Source organism: Urocitellus parryii, chromosome 9, assembly GCF_045843805.1.
Source record: "Urocitellus parryii isolate mUroPar1 chromosome 9, mUroPar1.hap1, whole genome shotgun sequence".
NCBI lineage: Eukaryota > Metazoa > Chordata > Mammalia > Rodentia > Sciuridae > Urocitellus > Urocitellus parryii.
Window position 1 is genome coordinate 41,229,286 of NC_135539.1, and position 12,515 is coordinate 41,241,800.

The 12,515-nt window shown below is 39.3% G+C and overlaps 1 pseudogene; it reads left to right on the forward strand.

Annotated features, from left to right (window-relative positions):
- Positions 1–9,743: 9,743 nt before the first annotated feature.
- Positions 9,744–12,515, forward strand: part of LOC113196549 (rho GTPase-activating protein 29-like) — a 35,109-nt pseudogene continuing 32,337 nt past the window's right edge.

Sequence of the window (12,515 nt, forward strand, 5' to 3'; positions counted from 1 at the left end):
GATAAGACATCTCTGACTGTCCTGCAATATGTAGATGATATACTTTTGTGTGCCTCCACTAAAAGGGAATGTCAAGAGGCTACTAAGGAGCTTTTAAACTTCTTAGCTGATAAAGGTTATAAAGTCTCAAAGAAAAAAGCTCAATTGTGCCAAAAAAAAGTTCAATATTTAGGATTACAACTGTCTCAAGGAACTCGCAAGCTAGGACCAGAAAGAATAACCCCCATAGGACAATATCCTCTACCTCAGACCATAAGTCAACTTAGAGGTTTTCTAGGGATAACTGGATACTGTAGGCTTTGGATCCCTGGATATGGGAAAATAGCTAAACCTCTCTATAGCCTCCTCAAAGAAACACTACGCCAAGGAACGACTTCCCTCATATGGGAACCAGAACAGATTAAAGCCTTCAAGACATTAAAAGGGGCCTTACTCCAAGCCCCTGCCCTCAGCTTACCCTCTGAACAAAAATTCAACCTATTTGTTACTGAGAGAGGAGTGATAGCCCTAGGAGTGGTCACACAAAAGAAGGGACCAGCTCAACAGCCAGTAGCTTATTTCAGTAAGGAGCTTGATCTTGTGTCTCCAGGATGGCCTCATTGTTTGAGGGTAGTAGCAGCTGTGGCCTTGCTAGTTCCTGAGGCAATTAAAATCACCCTGGGAAGAGACCTTATTGTCTACACCTCCCATGATCTCTCAGGAATTTTAAACACAAAAGGTGAGCTATGACTCTCAGACAATCGCCTTCTAAAATATCAAACCCTACTTTTAGAAGGACCTGTAACTCAAATAAGGACTTGTTCTAATTTAAACCCAGCTACCTTCCTCCCAGAGAAATTAGAGGGAAATCCTGAACATGACTGCCAACAAGTCCTGTCTATAAACTACTCAGCTAGAAAGGACCTTCAAAGCCTTCCCCTATCCAATCCTGACCTCACCATGTTCACAGATGGGAGTTCCTTCATGGAACAAGGAGAACTCAAAGCTGGATATGCTGTGGTGACTTTACATGACACCATAGAGGCACAATCTTTGCCCCAAGGCACAAGCTCTGAACTAGCCGAGTTGATAGCCCTAACAAGAGCATTAGAAATAGGGAAACAACAGAGAATTAATATTTATACTGACTCCAAATATGCCTACCTAATCCTGCATGCACATGCAGCAATTTGGAAGGAAAGAGGATTTCAAACTACTGGGGGAACGTCTATAAAGAACTATGAGCAAATCTTAAGACTGCTAGAGGCTGTCCATTTACCCAAGGAGGTAGCAGTAATTCATTGCCAAGGGCATCAAAAAGGTATAGATGAGATAGCAGAAGGGAACAGACTAGCAGACCAACAAGCCAAGGAGGCCGCTAAGGGTAATTCACAGATAACTACCTTAGCCCCCTTGATATGGACAGGCCCTCCCCCAGAGATAAGACCTCAATACACCCAGGAGGAAACTAACAAGGCACTATCTAAGGGAGGTATTCTTTTACCCTCTGGGTGGATTCAAATGGAAGATGACAGACATTTTTACCTGCTAATTCCCAGTGGAAGATTTTACATACCTTACATCAATCTTTCCACTTAGGAGAAGAAAATAATCTCAAATTAACCCGAGAGATATTTGAAGGAAAGGATCTTTCAAAGACTATTCACCAAATAGTCAAAGCCTGTGGCACATGCCAAAGAAATAATCCACATAATTCTACTCAAAAGTCCCCAGGATTACAAAGAATGGGACAATTCCCTGGGGAAGACTGGCAACTTGATTTTACTCATATGCCTAAGAGTAATGGATTTCAATATTTATTAGTTATGGTAAATACTTTTACTGGATGGACTGAAGCCTACCCCTCCCGAACTGAACAAGCAGCAGAGGTAGTCAAGGCATTATTACAGGAAATAATCCCACGATTTGGGTTGCCTCGAAGTCTACAGAGCAACAATGGAGCAGCCTTTAAGGCAGCTGTCATTCAGGGGTTATCAAAAGCCTTAGGCATTAAAAATCATCTCCATTGTGCTTGGAGACCTCAATCCTCAGGAAAGGTAGAAAAAAACTGATGATATATTAAAAAGACATCTAAGAAAACTCACTCAAGAAAACCACTACCCATGGCCTAAGGTGCTTCCTTTAGCACTGCTCAGAATTAGGAACTCCCCAAAGACATTAGGGCTCAGCCCATTTGAACTCCTATACGGGAGACCATTCCTAAGAAATGATATTCTTAAAGACCAAGAAACTGCAGATCTAGTGGCGCATATCACAAAGTTGGCAAAATTTCAAGCTGAAATTCGCAAATATCCTATATCTGAGCCAGTTACTTATCCGCCTCTTTATGAGCCTGGAGATCTAGTTATGATTAAGACCATCCCTTCAAACTCTCCAAACATAGACCCTATTTGGAAAGGACCTTTTTCTGTAATCTTATCCACTCCTTCTGCATTAAAGGTGCTGGGACAGGAGAATTGGATCCACCACTCTCAGATTAAGGCCTGCCATCCTGAGCCAATACACAAAGAGACTTCTTCTTCCCAAGAAACTGAGGAACGATACTCCTGCACTCCAGTAGAGGACCTGAAATATCTCTTCCGCAGAGAAAATGGTGATATGTAAACTTTTCCTTCTCTTTCTCCTTGTTACCATAAACAGACCAACTGAAGCTAACTCTTTTCTAAGGTGGGCTCAACAGTATGCCATTAGGTTACAAAAAGATAATTGCTGGATATGTGGACTATTACCCCTTTCCAGCACTTCTGGACTACCTTGGTGGGTATCCCCATTACAAGGAAAGGACTGGATAAATTTACCATCCTTAATGTTACAACAAAAGAAAGAAAGACCCTATTTACAAAACGCCTCCCGTGCAGATATTAATTTATGGCCTATAAATGAATCTTTATCACAACCTGGTCATGGAAAGATTTTCACTTTAAACCAGGCCAACCTTCAGACGTCCACTACTGTTAAATCCCATATAGGCCCATCTAATTCTCTCCTTCCACTACCTGCACCATCAATATGTCACAGGTATAAAGATGGTTATTATCAGATTTGGGACGGAGATTTATGGCTCACTCCCACTATTGGGCATTTAAACCAAAAGGCCCCACTCTGTTGGGAACAGTGAAACCATACCTATGGCACGTGGCCTAATGCTACTCGAGAATTAGGATGGACCCCAGAGTCACAATGTCAAAAAATTATAGTTTTACAAGCCAATGATTGGTTTGGAACAAATTGGCTTTCTAGACCTAAAACTATTTGGCCAGCACCCAATGGGACTCAATGGATATGTGGAATTAACCTATGGCCCTGGCTTCCCTCAGGCTGGATAGGAAGATGTACAATTGGGTACCCCTGGATGCAGGGGAGATGGACCCCAAATATAACACAGCCAGCAAACCTCCCCAATCTCAAACGCAGATGGGGACGATCTGTGTTTCGTTGGTATGATCATCTAGCTTCTTTGTTTATCCTACAAATTGGTTTAAAAGATGTAATGTGGCATGTGGAGACTTTAAACAATTATACTCAAACTTCCCTCCATGATGTTGAGGAAAGTATCTCTCTCCTTAATACTGAAATAACACTCATGAGGAAGGCCATCTTACAAAATCAAATGGCTTTAGATGTCCTCACTGCAGCCCAAGGTGGTACTTGTGCTGTTATTAAAACTGAATGTTGTGTTTACATCCCTGACAATTCTGGCAATGTGACAAATATCCTTAAGGATTTACATACTGAGATAAAAGCCATGTCCTCACAAACTTTGTCATGGAAACAATATCTTAGCTCCTGGTTCTCTGGTACTTCCTTGTGGAAAACATTGTTAGTCTCTGGTATCATACTTATTGGCTTATTCCTGTGCTGTGGTATTTATTGCTGCATCAATATGGTTCCAATATTAATGAATTAATGAATTCTTGTTTCTCTTATAGACCGCCCATCGCTCAAATGGCTCTCCAGCCTATTACTTCTCAATCCGGACTTCTATCATGGACCACTCGATAGACCCAATTTTTAAAAGGGGACTCCAAACTGCTTGCCCCAAAATCGCCCCTTTTGTCAGCCTGAAGAAGCCAGAACGGTCTTCGCCCCTATTCCTTACAGTAGTAAGGAGTTCCCCAAATTAGAGGGGGGAATGAAGTCAGATTTAAAGTTAGGTAGTCAGTGTAGTTAGGTAAATCGGGTCTAATATCGAGTAAAATCTAAAATGGAGGCCATGCTGGGAATGACTCAGGGAAAACGCAGGACAATTCATGAAATGTCAGTGAAGTCCCGAAAAGGCCCTATGCCAAAGTCCACCTCAAAGAAGTGTTAATGAACAGCCCCCAACAGATTTGGAGATGGCCCATCCCAGAGAAGTGATAAGCCCATCCCAAAAGTCCTTTCTGCACTTTTGTCCCACCTGTGTCCCACCCCTCGGGCCCTCCAACCTACATTCCATCACCAAACCTATAAAAAGTGGTACACATTTGCCCGCTAACTGGATTCCACGTTCTGGGTCCGCTTCTTCCTCCGGGAGAAGTCTTTTCTTCTGTCCTTTAATAAATTTCTAATCTCTACTCTGACCTTGCCTCGCGTGCTTCTTTGGTGTTATTCTTCAACATCGGGGAAGCAAAGACTCGTCACCGGTCAACAATGGTAACACTTATGCTGAATTTGTAGATAGGCTTATTCAAACAGCTTCTAGAATATTTGGGGATAGAGAACAGGCAATGCCATTTATGAAACTACTGGCTTATGACCAACCAAATCATTGCTGCAGAGAAGTCATTAAACCATGGAGACATGAAAATTTAAACACATATATTAAATTATGTAGAGACATTAATGAACAAGGGCAAATCTTGGTAGCAGTAAACAGGCTATAGATGCCAGGCCAAAAACATGCTATAATTGTGATCAAACAGGACATTTTAAAAGGAGTTGCCCCATAGGAGGAGGGTTTAACAAATCTAGGTATCAAAGGAATAGAATACAAGGTATATGCCCACAATGCCATAGAGGGAGACATTAAGCTAATAAATGCCATTCTCAAACCACCATAGAGGGTACTCCATTACCAAGTGTTTACCCACGATATCGTGGAGAAAGGCATCAAGCTCCATTGCCAAAAAACGGACTGGGGGGCCCAATGCTCCGGGGTCCAAAACCACAAATATACGGGGCAATGGAGGAACCCAGCAACATCATCAGTGTAGTGCCCAGGACACATTATCCATTAAATCCCTCATCAGACAAACTAGAGGGAATGCAGGGTTGGACATCTGCGCCTCTGCTAGAGCAGTACTAACTCCAAAGATGGGAGTTCAAATCATTCCCACAGGAGTAAAAGGACCTCTTCCGCAAGGAACAGTAGACTTATTATTTGGACACAGTTCTTCTACACTAGAACAACTTATGATAAGTCCTGGGGTAATTGATCCTGATTATGAGGGTGAAATAAAAATTATAGCTAGTTCTCCAAGAGGTATATCAGTAATTTCACCAGGAGATAGAATAGAACAGTTATTAATAATACCCAGCCTGCATGATATATTTTCCAATTGTACTGTAGAAAGAGGTTCCAGGGGATTAGGCTCCACAGGTGCAGATTGGGCTATGCTGTCTTTAAATTTAGATTCTCGCCCCATGCTAAAACTAAATATTCAAGGACAAGAATTTAATGGGCTACTGGACACAGGTGCTGAGCTTAGCATCATATCTCGTCAAGAATGGCCAAAACATTGGCCATTACCACAAGCCACTCAAACGCTTTGAGGCCTAGGAGTGGTGACTAATCCCCATAGAAGTGCAATGGTATTAGATTGGAAGTATCCTGAAGAATATGAAGGAACTATACAGCCTTATGTATTGGATTATCTTCCTATAAATGAGGATGAGATGTCCTAGATCAATTAGGTTTGACATTAACAAATAACATCAATCCTAACACGCCCACTACTAGGGCTAGACAAGGCTTTAGGAAAGAAAAAAATTAAGAGAACAAGAACAAGGTATAGCAGCACTAGTTCAAATAGATCAAGGAATAAATAGAAATGGATTGGATTTTCAGAAAGGGCCACTGAGACAATCAAAATTACTTGGAAATCAGAAAGACCACTGTGGGTTCCTCAGTGGCCCCTGACTAAAGAAAAGATACAAGTAGCCCATGACCTGGTCAAAAAACAATTAGCGGAGGGACATATACAACCTTTTGTAGCTCCCCATAATACTCCCATTTTTGTCATTAAAAAGAAATCTGGTAAATGGAGATTATTTCAAGATTTAAGAGCCATTTATAATGAGATGGTTATTATGGGACCTGCTCAATCAGGGATTCCCCAATTGTCTGCTTTACCAAAAACCTGGTATGTTTTAGCTATAGATATTAAAGATTGTTTTTTTTTTTCAATTCCAACTCATGCTGAGGTTAGTCCACATTTTGCATTTACTATCCCTGCACTAGATCATGAAGGTCCTGATCGGAGATATGAATGGAAAGTACTCCCTCAAGGGATGGCTAATAATCCAACTATGTGTCAAATTTATGTTAACAAAGCAATAGAGCCACTTAGAAATCAAAATCCTGAACTAAAAATATTTCACTATATGGATGATGTGTTATTGGCACATAAAGATAAAAACACATTGCTAGAACGTTATGCCACACTTACAAATTTATTAAAAAATTATAATCTAGAGATAGCAATAGATAAAGTACAATTAAATCTTCCAATTAATTATTTAGGAGTTCTATTATCCTCAACCATGGTCTATCCACCAAAAATTCAAATACGAGTAGATCAACTCAAATCACTTAACGACTTTCAAAAGTTATTGGGAGGCATAAATTGGATAAGGCCTTATCTAGGCATACCAACAGGAGAGCTAGGACCTTTATTTGATATCCTAAAAGGTCCATCAGATCCAAATTCACCCCGCATATTAACGCCTGAAGCATGAAAGGCATTAAAATCATTGAAACATATATGGAAAATATGCATTTGGATAGAATTGATATAAGTTTGCCTTTATTATTTATTGTACTACCAACAAAAAATATTCCTACAGGAGTATTTTGGCAAGAAGGTCCATTATTGTGGATACATTTATCTTATTCTCCTAACACTATTCTTACTAGATATGCTGAGGCTGTAGGACAATTAATACTAAAAGGAATGAAAGCAGCAAAGAGAGTATTTGGGATTTCTCCCAATAAAATTATTATTCCATATACTATGGATCAAATTGATGAGTTAGCTAATGAGTTAAATACTTGGGCAATAATCATATGTAAATCTAATGTTTCAATTGATAATCACTTACCATCTAATCCTTTGATGTCTTTTTGTTCTAAGCATCCTCTAGTTTTTCCAAAAATGACAAGAAACACCCCTTTCATAAATGCTCCAAATATATTCACTGATGGGTCAAATAGTGGTACAGCAACAGTGGTTACCCCTGATAAAACTTTTACATTTTTAATACCCAAACAATCAGCTCAAAAGGTAAAGCTCAATGCAGTATTACAAGCTTTTATGATGTTTACAGATTTTGTATTTAATTTATTTTCTGATAGTCAGTATGTAGTTAATGCTATAGTATTCCTTGAAGGTGCTGGTAGGATTTCCCCTTTTTCTACTGTTTTCTTTTTGTTTTGCACTATACAAAGTCTAATCTGGGACAGAAAAGATCCATTCTTTATAGGACCTATCAGGGCACATACAAGATTGCCTGGAGCCCTTAGTTCGGGCAATGAATTAGCAGATAAAACTACACATGACATACATATTTTCTCCACAATAGAAGAAGCTATAAATTTTCATAAAATTTTCCATGTCAATGCTAATACTTTACAACAGCATTTTAAAATAACTAAAGAACAAGCCAAACATATAATAAAACAATGTGAAAATAATGTGACATTTTTACCACAAGTTAATCTTGGAGTCAATCCTGGAGGACTGATACCTAATGGTATTTGGCAGATGGACATCACACACTTGCCAGAATGTGGAAAATTAAAATATTTGCATGTTATAGTTTATACTTCTTCTGGATTTTTGATGAGCTCCCTTCATGCTGGAGAATAAACTAAAGATGTTATAGCTCATTGCTTACAAAATTTTGCCACTGTGGGCATTCCAAAACAGTTAAAAACAGATAATGGTCCTGGTTATGCTTCTACCTCTTTTAAACAATTTTGCTCATCATTTGGCATTACTCACAAAACAGGAATTTCATACAATCCACAGGGACAAAGCATAGTTGAAAGAGGTTATCAAACTATTAAAATGTACTTAATAAAACAAAAGGAGGGAATTGGAAATGGGTATATATCCCCCAAAGATAAGCTTAAAATAACCCTTTTTACTCTAAACTTTTTAAATTTGGATTCATCAGGGTTTAGTTCTGCGGAAAGACATTTGTATCCAAAAAATGTACATAAGCCTAAGGTACTTTGGAAGGATATTCTAACAGGACAATGGAAAGGTCCTGACCCAGTGATTGTCTGGAGTCATGGCTCTGTTAGTGTATTTCCACAGGGAGAAAAGCAGCCGATTTGGATTCCAGAGAGATTAACCAAAACAATTTCTACAGACCAAAAAGGAGATGATTTGACTCAAATCCATAACAGCTGATATCCAGAACTCCACCTTGGCTATACTTACATCTGCAACAGTGATTAACCAGGATGGTTTTTTCAATATCTATTTTATTTTGCTTTTTCCCACATCATAAAATTCTATTTTATTTTTGAGCTCATACAGAACCAGGTTAATGTTTTTCTGATCAGTTTTATTTTTTGACTATGAAGTTTTTAAACATTGCAATGGAGAGTTCACCTCGGTAAAGCTACAAGGCCTTTACTATTGTCTTACGTGTTGTATGTTACGTGTGCACACTTCTGTTTTGTGTTGTATGTCTGTATGTGCATATGTCCATATATCATATATGAGGAGCACTCATGAATAAATGCATCCAATTTTTTTTATTATTCACGTGATTTTAATGGTTTAGTCTGGATTGGGTGAATAGCTGTTGAGGATTGTTTTAATATGTGTACATATAAGCACGTTGACAGATTTCTTTCTTTTTTTTTCACCTTTCCTTTTCATTTTATTTAATAATTTTGTTCAGGATAATGTAAATTGTTCAAAAAATTGTTTTCTTAGTACCTGTTGGAATGTTACATAATTTTTTTTTAGCATCATTGTCAGAATTTCTACATTCATCCCAGTGCTGGTGAAGACAAAGTTGAAACCAAAGTACAGTTTCTTCGATAGTTATCACAACAAACTTTATAAACAGATGCATCAATGAATAATAACTCAACAAGTAATGCTCATTAAAGGAGTCAATTTACATTGGGTGGATATGGACATATTGATAGATTCCTCCGCTTTGAACTGCTTACAGAACTTGCCTGGACTATGTATCACTTGTATGCATTGTGAACTATCATTTGGTGCAGCGAATTAGTGCTGGCGTATCTTTGCTGATGTGTCACCATTGTTGCAATTTTTTCTAAAGAGCCATCAATTGACTTGGTGTCATGGCATTTCTGTATCCTCCTCCCTTCTAGTAGTGATGGTCTAATTTTGGGGGCTAATAGAGGTGAGGCAAAGAACCTCACCCCCCCACTGGTGCATAGGCCTATCCACAAGTATGGCTATATGCTGGACTGGTAGTCAGTGACGGGTATGATCCAATTGCAGTGGTATCAACCTAAGATAGGAGGCTGACGCCTAGGGGTCAGTTTTCCGATGACGGGTAAGAACGATATGTTGAATTGGACAAACTTAACAGGCACGGTCCCTAGCCGCATTGCTTGTTGCTTAATTAAACAGAAGGGGGAGATGCTAAGAGGCACAGCCAAGTAATATGATGCATGGCATTTTTGTTTGAAAGGTGACGCCAGCTAGCCATTGAGATGATATGATTATGTTAAGATTTGCATTCTTATGGATATTGGACTCCTGCTGTCCACCGCGGCCTGCTATGGGACTCCTGGAGTGTTCCCATTGGTTTAGGAAGTGCAGTAGAAGGGAATTCTGGAGGAGGAACTGCCTCTGGGGATCCGGGACAAGGCCATGTGCTTGGATCAAAATCTTCCAGGCGCGTACGGGGTATTCACGGCAGTTTCAAAAGATAAAGTTTGTTCCTGCTTGAGTGGCTCATGATTTTTTGCCCAGCCAGACTGCGGCTCCCTGAAACTAACACTAACTCTAACCCTAATCCACACACAAACCCTAACCGTAAACCTAACACTAACCCTAAACCTAACTGTAACAGTAACTTTATCTCTAACCATATCTCTAACACTAACCCTAAAATTAACCCTAATCCTAACACTATCCCTAAACCTAACCTTAACCCTAACACTAACACTAACCCTGATACTAAACTAACCTAGCACTAAACCTAACCATAACCCTTTCACGAAACCAAACTTAAACCTAACACTATCCCTAAACCTAACCCTAACTCCAACCCTAACCCTAACACTAACCCTAAAACTTAACCGGAACCTAACACTAACACTACCCTAACCCTAACCCTAACATTAATCCTAAAATTATCTCTAACACTAACACTAACTCTAACCCTAACTCAACAATGAAGCCTTACCCTATCATGAACCTTAACCCTAACACTAACCCCAACCGTAATCTTAACACTAATCCTACCACTATCCTAAACCTGAACCTTACCCTAACCCTAAACCTAAATGTAAACCTAAACCTAACCCTAACACTAACACTAACCATAAACCTAAAAATTACCCTATCACTCATACTACCTTTAACACTAAAACTAACACTAAACCTCAACATAAACATAACACTAACCCTAACAATTACTCTAAACCTAACTCTAACACTAACCCTAAACTTAACTCTAACATTAACCCAAAGAGTAATCCTAACCCTAAACCTAACCCTAACTGTAACACTAACCCTAAACCTAACTGTAAAACTACACCTAACTTTAACACTAACCCTAACCCTAAATTTAACCATAATCCTAACATTAACTCTAACCATAATTCTAACATGAAACCTAAAACTAATCCTAACCATAACTCTGACACTAATTCACATGCTAACACACTAACCCTAACCCAAACCTAACCCTCACCCTAACCCTAACAATAACCTTAACTGGAACCCTAACCCTATAACTAACCCTATCCCTAAGCCTAAACCTAATTGTAACCCTAACCATAAATCTAAGTATAATCTTAACCCTAACCCTAATGATAAGCTTAATTCTAACCCTAACACAAACCCTAACCCTAACCGAACACTAACCCTAACACTAACCCTAACACTAACCCTAAAGCCAACCCTAACCTTAAATCTAAAGCTAAACCTAATCCTAACCTGAACCAAAGCCTAAACCTAACCCTATCACAAACACTAACCCTAACCCTAACCCTAACACTAGACTTAATCCAATAACCATAACCATAAAACTATCCATAAACATATTCCATAGCCCTAATGCTAGCCATAAACATTATAATCCTATCCATTATCCTACTCCTAAACCTAGCCCTAATTGTAACTCTAACCATAACACCAGACCTTGCCCAAACCCTAAACCTCTTCCTAGTCCTAAACCTAGCTCAAACTCTAACCCTTTCCCTAATCATAACACTAACTCTATTCTGAACCCTAGCTGTAACTCTAACTCTAAGCCTTTACCTAGACCTAACACTAACCCAAACCCTAATACTTACCCTAAATCAAACCCTGACACTATCCTATGCTGAATTCTAACCCTCGCCATAAACTTAACCTTAACCTTAGCCCTAAGATTAGCTCTAACCCTATCCATTACCCAAAAGATAAGCCTAAACTAAATGCTAACCCTATCACTAAAAATAACCATATCCATTACTCTAAACCTAACCTGAATCCTAAACCTAACGCTGTCCATTATCCGAATCCTAAACCGAACCCTAATGCTAATACAAGCCTTAACCATAAACCTTAACCTAAACCAAATGGTACCCGCCCGGATCCTGACCATAGTAAAACACCAGCTCTATATTTGACCCTTACCCTAAACCTAATCCATACACTAGAACTAGCCATAACCTAACCAAAAAAGTGCCACTTACTTTGAACCTAGACATGACTTTAGCCCTAGCCCGAACACATACCCTCATCCTAGCACTAAACCTAGCCTTAATCCTAACCTGAACCCTAACCCTAGCTCTAAATCAAATTCTAAACCTACTCTAGCTCTAAACTAAGCTATAACCCCCTTCCCCTAAATCTAACCCTAACCCTAATACCAACACTAACCATAACCCTAGCCCTAACCCTAGGCCTAACCTGAACAGTAACCCTAGAACTAATCCTAGCCCTAATTTAGCCCTAATCCTAAACCTACCACAAACTCTAGCCCAAAGAATAACTCTAATTGCACCCCAGTCCTATTTCTAGCTATAACCCTATCAATTATCGTAACCCTAACACTCACCTAACCTTACCCTAATGCAGGCCATAGCCCTAAACCTACATGTA